General features: G+C 43.8%; 1 non-coding gene across 1 annotated transcript; it reads left to right on the top strand.

Annotated features, from left to right (window-relative positions):
- The first annotated feature begins 1,481 nt into the window (after positions 1 to 1,481).
- On the top strand, positions 1,482 to 1,619 carry LOC119948268. Its single transcript, XR_005456676.1, has one exon. It is a non-coding gene; the product is annotated as a small nucleolar RNA SNORA7 (small nucleolar RNA).
- The last annotated feature ends 8,754 nt before the right edge of the window (positions 1,620 to 10,373 follow it).

Genomic DNA, 10,373 nt, shown 5'->3' with positions numbered 1-10,373 from the left:
TCTGGACTACTGCACTAGCCTTCTCTCTGATCTCCCATCCTCGTGTCTCTCTCCACTTCAATCCATACTTCATGCTGCTGCCCGGATTATCTTTGTCCAGAAACGCTCTGGACATATCACTCCCCTCCTCAAAAACCTCCAATGGCTACCGATCAATCTGCGCATCAGGCAGAAACTCCTCACCCTGGGCTTCAAGGCTCTCCATCACCTCGCCCCCTCCTACCTCACCTCCCTTCTCTCCTTCTACTGCCCAGCCCGCACCCTCCGCTCCTCCACCACTAATCTCCTCACTGTACCTCGCTCTCGCCTGTCCCGCCATCGACCCCCGGCCCACGTCATCCCCCGGGCCTGGAATGCCCTCCCTCTGCCCATCCGCCAAGCTAGCTCTCTTCCTCCCTTCAAGGCCCTGCTGAGAGCTCACCTCCTCCAGGAGGCTTTCCCAGACTGAGCCCCTCCTTCCTCTCCCTCTCCCCCCTCCATCCCCCCACCTTACCGCCTTCCCCTCCCCACAGCACCTGTATATATGTATATATGGTTGTACATATTTATTACTCTGTTTATTTATTTATTTATTTATTTTACTTGTACATTTCTATCCTACTTATGTTATTTTGTTGGTATGTTTGGTTCTGTTCTCTGTCTCCCCCTTTTAGACTGTGAGCCCACTATCGGGTAGGGACTGTCTCTATGTGATGCCAATTTGTACTTCCCAAGCGCTTAGTACAGTGCTCTGCACATAGTAAGTGCTCAATAAATACGATTGATTGATTGATTGATTGATTGAAGAGGATGTTAACTTGGAATAGTAAATCAAATCAATCAATGGTATTGAGTGCTTACTGTGTGCAGAGCATTGTACTAAGCATTTGGGAGAGTACAATGTAACAGATAGTAGACACGTTCCTGGCCCACAATGAGACTGTAAAGTCTAGAGGGGGAGACAGACATTAATATGAATAAATAAATTACAGACAACTACATGAGTGCAGTGGGGCTGAGGGTGGTGTGAATAAAGGGTGCAAAATAAAGATAAAGAGACATGGGGATGATTATTTAATCAGTCAGTCAGTGGTATTTATTGAGTGCTCACTAAGTGCAGAGCACTTATCTCTTTCTTTCCATCTGCACATTCAGTGAGCCAGACCATTTTGTCTGGCTCCTTTCTGTTCTCCAGGTCAGAGACCCCTGGGGTTAGCAATCAGGATGGGGTTGTGCACAACTGTGCTCTTAGAGGGTTGGGATGGGGGCCGGAGTGGGCTTTCAAAAAGGGTTTTAATGTAGTGGGAAGTGTAAGCTGAGAGGTCAGTATTGTTTCCTAATCGACCTATCGATCAATCAGTCGATCAATAGTATTTAGTGAGCCACTCTGTGCCACAGGATACGGTAGAGTTAGCAGACATGACTCCTCGTAAGCCCTCAAGGAGTTTACAATATAAGGAGGGGAGACAGATGCTAAAATAAAGTACAGGTAAGAAGAAGTACCCCTCTTAGGGTCACACTTGGAGAGTTTCCAGTACTCTACCAGTCCTGACTACCGGAGGGAAAGTCAAGCAGAGGCATAGTCATTCCATTCCTAGCTTGAGCAGTGGCTAGCGAGTGGAAGGCAATCTGCTACAAGTCAAAACTCACCTGTGCCGGGCAGCAGTGGTGTGGGAGAGAGTTGAAGGCGGAGACTCAAGTTTACTGCACCGAAGGAGGAAATGGTAAACTGCTTCCGTATTTTTACCAAGAAAACTCTATGGATACACTAAAAGAACGATTGCAGATGGAGGTGGGGTGTTCTGGGAGAGAAGTGTCCATGACATCGCTATGGGTCAGACACAACTTGACAGAATAAGACAGAAGAAGAAGAATTAATGATGGTATTTGTTAAGCGCTTACTGTGTGCCAAGCTCTGTTCTAAGCGCTGGGGTAGACACAAGATAATCAGGTTGTCCCATGTGGGGCTTACAGTCTTAATCCCCATTTTACAGATGAGGAAACTGAGGCACAGAAAAGTAAAGTGGCTTGCCCAAGGTAAAACAGCAGACAAGAGGTGGAGCCGGGATTAGAACCCACATCCTCTGACTCCCAAGACCGTGCTCTTGCCACTAAGCCATGCTGCTTCTCAGCTTAACAGCAAGAAGAAGAAGAAGTAATAGAGTACAAAGAGGTGAACATAAATGCTTTGGAGGAAGGGGGTGAGTGGTAGGACCCAAGGACTTAAGTGTTTCCCTTGGATGTTGCTATATAATAATGAGCCTGATTTTACCATTTTTCAAAAGGCAGATAAGATCAGCTTCATGGTTTGTGCAGGGCAAAGGTAGTATGAACTAACACTAAACTGCTCTGAGTTTTTCTCACCTTTGTCCTAAGGAATCACTGAGCTGAGCCTCCTCATCTTTCAAAATCGGGGAGAACTGAACATAATCATATGGAGGAGGATATTTATCCAACCTTGATCAGCACAGTATCAAGTCTAAGAACAAATACAGAATGTTCAGCACCAATTCAGAACTCACTCTCCCGGTGGCATTGCACTAACTTCACATCGAACCACAGTGACATCATGTACCCATGGAGAAGACTGGGCTCCTCCCTGCTGACCAGATGGTAGCCTGGAAGCCAAAACCCAGCGAAGACTATGAACATTCCATGGAAATCCAGGTTCCTCCCACCTCCTCCCCTGGGGATTGGGAGCAAATCCCCAGGCAAAGAAAAAGGCCTCTCACGTTCAAGATTTCAAAGACTGGGTAGGTTTTGTGTTGATACGCTCTTCAAGTTTTGACTTGTTAATACAAGAGACACACCTGTCAAGGAAATAAGCCGAAGGAATTTCTCAAATGTAGACTGCCACAAACTGTTCTCTGACTGAATCAGTCAATCAATCAGTCAATCGATAGTATTTACCGAGTTATTCTGTGCAGAGCACTGTATTAAGTGCTTGGAAGAATGCACTCTAAACAGAGTTGGTAGATGCCTTCCTTGCCCACCAGAAGCTTACAGACTAGAGGGGGAGACAGGCATTAAAGTCAATCATGGATAGGCACATAAGTGTCGTGGGCTGAGATTGGAGTGAATATCAAATGCTTAAAGGAAACAGATGCAAATTCAAGGATGACGCAGAAGGGAGAGGGAGTAGGGGGAATGAGGGGTTAGTGGGGAAAGACTTCTTGAGGGAGATGTGATTTTAATAAGGCTTTGAAAGTGGGGAGAGTGGTGGTCTGTCATATGAAGTGGGAGAGAGTAGTGGTCTGTCATATATGAAGGCCAGAGGTTATATGGGGACAAGGAGTTGGTGGCAAGGTAGATGAGATTGAGGTAGAGTGACAAGGTTGGCGTTAGAGGAGCCAAGTGTGCAGGCTGCGTTGTACTAGGAAATCAGAGAGGTAAGGTAGGAGGAGGTTAGCTTTAAAGCCAATGGTAAGGAGTTTCTGTTTGAGGGGGTGGATAGGCAAACCACTGGAGGTTCTTGAGGATTGGAGAGACTTAGACTGAATGGTTTTGCAGAAAAATGATCCAGGCAGCAGAATGAAGTATGGACTGAAGTGGGGAGAGACAGGAGGCAGGGAGGTCAGCAAGGAGGCTGAGGCAGTAATAATAATAATAATGGTATTTGTTAAGCACTTACTATGTGCCAAGCCCTGTAGTAAGCACTGGGGCGGATACAAGAGAGGTAGATTTGGGAATCATCCACGTAGACATGGTAGTTGAAGCCCTGGGAATGAATATGTTTTCTAAGGGAGTGTGTGTAGATGGAGAATAGAAGGGGAACCAGAACTGAACTTTGAGGGACCACCACAGTTAGGGGGTGGGAGGCAGAGGAGGGACCTGCGAAGGAGACTGAGAATGAGTGGCCAGAGAGATGAGGAGAACCAGGAGAGGACAGTGTCGGTGAAGCCAAGGTTATAGAAGGGGGTGGTCCACAGTGTCAAAGGCCTTTGAAGATGAGCATTATTCAGGTCTCACTAGATTTTTCTCAAATCAATTTAAACTTTGGCAAAGAGTGTCTTTTAGTTCATGCTCAGTTTCTGTGTTACAGCTATCAATTTAGAGCAGAAGCTGGGAAGGAGAGAGTTGTATCCAATGAGTCTGGTTATTAAACCTGATGGGCCCTTTCTTACCCTCTTCCTGATTTATCCTACTCCTCATGGGGATTTGGGGAGAAATCCAAGTTATCTGGAATTAGAGCCACTATCCCTCTTCAGGCTCTTTCCCCACTCTGAGCATATTATACCTGTCCTTAAAAATCTCCAAAGAGTTCTACTACTTCTCACCATCAGCTTCAAGGCTCTCTATTAGCTGCCCTGCTACCTTTTACCTCTCTTCTTGCTTTTCCTGTTCTACCCCAGCTTAGAGTTGCCATAGGGCTCTGGAAACAACGGTGGAGGCTGTGAGGGTTCAGATGATGTCGTCAATAGGATTTTGACTCCTAGTCACATGTGCTCTCTACTAGGCTATACTCTCTAATCAGTAACTTTATTACTGAGTTGGATGGATGAGTCAAGAGCATGCTCATCAAGTTGTAGATGATACTAAATTGAGGGAGTCAGTAACACTTGAGAAGACAGACTTCAAAGGGACTTAGGCAAATTGGATAAGTGGTTCTCCAAAAACAGGGTGACCTGTATCAGGCACATTATAAGCAGCAGAGCCCTTGGGAACAAAAAAAACCCCAACCCCCCAAAATAGCAAAAATACAGGATGGGCAGAGTAAATAGGTAGAAATGAAGCAGAAAAAGACTTGAGGGCCACAGTTCTTCAGTTACTGAATAAGTCAGCAATGTGGTGCTTTTATTAAAAACCATCAGGGTCCTGGGATACATCAACAGGAAGATGAAATGCAACAAATGAAAGTGGGAAATAACTGTTCCAATTTTTGTTCTGGTCAAACCCTTATTAAAGTGTGGAGTTCTGTTTGGGTCACTGCACATTTTAAAAAAGGAACTATACAAAGCAAGAAAGATGTTATAGAAATGATTGAAGGATTGGAAAATAGGTCTATGAGGAAAACAAAGGAGTTGGGAGGGGTTTTTTGAGGCGGAAAGGTGGCTTCAAGATGGTTTTCAGTGTGTGAAGGGGATTTTATGATTTCATTTTATGGAGAGAGTGCTGACCAACTAGTTTTCCAATCCTATTGATGATCATATAGAGGGAATTGCATCAAGTTAAAGAAGGAGAGACTTTGTTTGGAAATTAAAAAGAACATCTTGTCAATCAGAGATAAAACACTAGAACAGGACTCTCCATTCCTGAAGATCATTAAGAATAGATAGCCAGCCAATCTGGGGAGTGTAGTTATTTGCCTGCCTGGAGGTCCTAGCAGTCTGTCATTCTATTGAAAGAAAGATTCCTAATTTCTCCTTCACTGTCACAACTTTATTTTTCTTTCCTTGGAAAGCTGTTATATTAAATTCAGCAATTACTGAACATGAACATGTGAAACTCTAAGCACACCCTATGGGAAGGTAGGAAGTCTAAGTTCACTTCCAGCATTGAGATTTCTAGTAGCTCCAGCACCAGAAATTCATTCATTCAATCGTATTTATTGAGCACTTACTGTGTGCAGAGCATAAACTGAAGATCCCATTTTCTGAGGCTAGATAGGCCAGATCTGACTGTCTTTTGTGAGAAATGCTTCATGACATTGGAATTTCGCATTTCACAATTTTTGCTAGCAAGTACGGATGTGAAAACACTTTTCCTGTATTAAAGCCTGTTAGGTTTAAGATCTGCCACCAATGGAAAACCAGTTCTCAAAATTCATTTTAGACTTTTAAAAATCAACCATGGGGAGTTTAAGGCTCTGGTGGGCCCTAGGCAGCAGAATCCATCAGATAAGCCCCCATGGCCAAAGTTTGTCTTTCCTCTCTTCCTCTGATTATCATTATTATTATCATAATACTTGGTAAGCACTTCCTATGTGTCAAGCACTGTACTAAGCACTGGTGTAGATACAAGTTAATCAGGTCAGACATAGTCTCTGTCCCACATGGGGCTCACAGTCTAAGTAGGAGGGAGTAGGATCAAATCCCCATTTTACAGATGAGGTAACTGAGACACAGAGAAGTTGTGACTTGCCCGGAGACACACGGCAGACTCATGGCAGAGTCAAGATTAGAACCCAGGTCCTCTGACTCCCAGGCCTGTGCTCTTTCCACTAGGCCATGCTGCTTCTCAAGTACACCTTGTGCAGCTACCTTCGTGCATGCATTTTCAATCAATCAATCAATAATATGCATTTAGCACGTACTCTGTGCAGAGCACTGCACTAAGCACTTGTGAGAGTACAGTAGAGTTAGGATACATGTTCCCTGCCCTCAAAGAATTTAAGACGAAGTGGGGGAGAGGGACACTCAAATAAATTACAGGTAGAGGGAAGCAACAGAGAATAAAGGTATATACACAAGTGCAGTGGGGGAGGGAATGAGTATTCAAGGTCTTAGGTGAAGCAGAAGTGCTGAAATGGCAGAAGGGGGTAGAAATAGTCCATCGTATTTATTGAGCACTTACTGTGTGTGCAGCACTGTACTACGCACGTGGGAGAGTCGATATAACAGACGATTTCTCTACCCACAGTGAGCTTACGGGGTAGAGGGAGAAAGTAGGGAGATGAGAGATTAAACAGGGAAGACTTCCTAGAGGAAATTTGCTTTGTAGAAGGGCCTTGGAGATGGGAGAGTGAAGGGGAAAGGGAGCTAGATGTCCCTGGGCATCTGTGAAATTGGGGAAGCCCTAGTTCTTTTGAAAATTTTGAGTTGCTTCTCAGGGATTTTCCCCCAAGTAGTGGTTCACCCAGAAAAATGTTTGTGAAGCTTCTCTCAGTATACCAACAAGTCAAGCCTCTGAAGATGAGTACGATTGAGTAACCTGTCAAGAGCAATGGATGAGCTTTGATCCTCAGACTGAAGATTTTTTGTATGTGCAGGACCCATTGACCCCCAGTGTGTCCACAGCATAGTACCGAGGCTGTAAACTAGCACCATAACCCAGCAGAGAGTTGCTTCAGTAACACCCACGTTTGCCAGCTATTTTTCAGGATTCCCGCTGCATCTTTTGACCTCTTGGACTGCTCTAGGTGGCTCTTCAGTCAGAGACCTTCACCACCAAAAGTGCAGCCCCAGCAGGCCTCCCTCCCCACTCTTGCACAGCCCAAGCAGGCCTCTCCCTGCTTGCATAGCTGGCCCTGGCATCCAGATCTCCTAATTCTCAGAGCAGTGATCTTTTCACTGAACCATCAGCAGGGTGCAACTAAGTGCAGGTTGCTTCCATCCAAGGGCCAAATTTTCAGGGATCTGATGTTCCTTTCCCCAAGTCTTTAAAACAGCCCTGCATCCAGCATTCTTGTGATACTCAGGAATACCACCTTTCTCCCTCCTACCTTACCTTACTGCTCTCCTACTCTAACCCAGCCCACACACTTTGCTCCCCTAATGCCAACCTCCTCACTGTACCTCAGTCTCATCTATCTTGCCACTGATCTCTCACCCCCATCCTGCCTCTGGCCTAGAACTCCCTCTCTCTTTATGTCCAATAGACAATCACTCTCCCCACCTTCAAAGCCTTTTTGAAGACACATCTCCCCCAAGAGGCCTTCCCTGATTAAGCCCTCATTTCTTCTTTTCCCACTTCCCTCTGCGTCACCCTTGCACTTGGATTTGCTCCCTTTATTCACTCCTCCGTCATCCCCATAGCACTTACATACATATCCATAATTGATTTTTTCATATTAATGTCTGTTCCACCCTCGAGACTCTAAGTTCATTGTGGACAGGGAACATGTCTACCAACTCTTTCAAAGTGTGCTCTCCCAAGTGCTTAGTACAGTGCTCTGCACACAAGTGCTCAATAAATATGATTGATTAGATATGAACTCATAGTACCTCAAGGATGATTCCCAAAGCTACATTTCCAGCCCCAGTCTCTCTCCTTCTTTGCAGTCTTGCATTTTATCCTGCCTTCAGAACACTTCTACTTGGACATTCAATCGTATTGAGTGCTTACTGTGTGCAAAGCACTGTATTAAGCACTTGGGAGAGTACAATATAACAACTAATAGACACATTCCTGCGCACAATGAGTTCACAGTCTAGAGGGGGAGACAAACATCAATATAAATAAATAAATATATATATATATATATATATATATATATATATATATATATATATATATATACACATATGTGCTGTGGGGTTGGGAGGGAGGATGAATGAAGGAGCAAGTAAGAGCAGTACAGAAGGGAATGGGAGAAGATGAAAGGAGAGCTTAGTCAGGGAACGCTTCTTGGAGGAGATATGCCTTCACACCATCGCATGTGTGGACATTACACCAACACCTCAAACTTAACATGTCCAAAACAGAAACCCTCATCTCCCCACCCAAACCTTGACCTCCCCCATCTTTCCAATTGCTGTAAGACAATCACAAGTCTGTATCCTTGCAATTATCCTTGACTCATTTCTCTCATTCAGCAGACGTATTCAGTCTGTCAAGAAATCCTGTCCGTTCTACATTCACACCATCACTAATATGCACCCTTTTCTCTCTGCTAATCAATCAATCAGTGGTATTTATTAAGTGCTTACTGTGTGCAGAGCACTGTACTAAATGCTTGGAGAGTGTAATGCAGAGTAGATAGACATGTTCCAAGCCTACTATGCTGATCCAAGCACTTAACCTATCCCACCTTGATTACTGCATCAGGCTCCTTGCTGACCTCCCTGCCTCTTGTCGCTCCCCACTCAAGTCCTTGCTTCACTCTGGTCTGCATCATTTTTCTAATAAAATGTTCAACTGACATCTCCCCACTCCTCAAAATCCTCCAATGATTGTCCATCCAGCACCACATAAAACAAAAACTCCTTGCCATCATCTTTAAACTACTCAATCAATTCATCCCCTCCTCCCTTACCTTGCTGATTTCCTACTACGATTCAATCTACATGTTTCACTTCTCTAATGCCATCCTAGTCACTGTAGCAGTCTCATCTGTCTCGTTGCTGACCCCTTATCCACTTCCTGCCCCTGGCCTGGAAGTCCCTCCCCTACAGACCATGACTCTCCTCACCTTCAAAGCCTTATTAAAATTACATCTCCTCCAGGTCTTCCCTGTCTAAGCACTCATTTCCCCTACTCCCTCTGCACACCCTCAGTGCAATGCTCTGCACACTCTCAATAAATACCATTAATTGATTCATTGATTGATTGATGCTCAGTTGTCATTTCAAGTAATATCTCTCCCTCAGACTTCTCCCAGAAATTTTGGTTAGCAAACGCAATTGAATTAGCATGGCCCCATTAGGGATTTATAAAAAACTCATTCAAAGATGTTCTTTGCACCCTTGTGAATCATAATTTAGAGAAGTACACCACCAAGAAAAATGACTACTTTTACCAAATAGCCATCATGTTGTGATGTTGTGATTTTTTATATTAAAAGTCAATTGACACTCTGTGCTCAACACCTTTGACCACTGAGGTATAACTACTTAGGAAATATTTTTCAGCAATATTCCCCAAAGTTAGCACACTGTAGTTAAAAATCTTACTTCAAACCAAGTCAAGGAGCATAAGGGCTTAAATTACAGATGATTTGGGCCATGAGTCCTAACAGAGTTATATTTTACCCATTTACTGTTTGTGACCTTTAATAATTGTGATATAATAATTGTGGTATTAAGCACTTACTATGTATTAGGCACTGTACTAAGCCCTGAGTTGGACACAGTCCCTGTCCACGTAGGGGTCACAGTCTCAATCCCCATTTTATAGATGAGGTAACTGAGGCACAGAAAAGTGAAGTGACTTGCCCAAGGTCACACAGCAGGCACGTGGTGGAGCTGGGATTAGAACCCATGACCTTCTGATTCCCAGGCCCATGCTCTATCCACTATGTCATGCTGCTTTTTCATTTGTATTTTTAAACAGCAAACATTTTACCTTTCCATTATATAGAGAAATGAAATATTACCCTATTTCTCAAGTTTCTCTGAGCTAATATTTTTTTAAAAAATGAGAGCCCTTTATTGTTATAAAGCAATAGCACTGCCATGTGGTAAGATGGGAAAATTTTATATTACCTCTTAGAAGCAGATTCTAATGTCTTTAATAAGAGTGGAATTATGGAAATGTTTAATTTGGTTGCAGCTCTTTCCTTTCATCCACACAATTAACAAATTACCCAGCCCTCGTGCAATTATAATTCCTCAGCGCCCTCTATTTTCAAGGTACTTTGCAACTGTCATCCTAATGCCTCTCTGTGATGGATGAGTACGCATTTTATAGAGAGTGTTCTTATTTATGTGAGAAATCAAGGCAGAGTTAATTGATTTTTCCCAAAGCTGAAAAATGAGTAAGGTGATAATGGGGTTTAGGTTGGCCCTGGTTATTCT

The sequence above is a fragment of the Tachyglossus aculeatus genome, chromosome X4 (genome assembly GCF_015852505.1).
Source record: "Tachyglossus aculeatus isolate mTacAcu1 chromosome X4, mTacAcu1.pri, whole genome shotgun sequence".
Lineage (NCBI taxonomy): Eukaryota > Metazoa > Chordata > Mammalia > Monotremata > Tachyglossidae > Tachyglossus > Tachyglossus aculeatus.
Note: the sequence above shows the minus strand (reverse complement) of the source record. Positions and strands in the feature narration are given on the sequence as shown.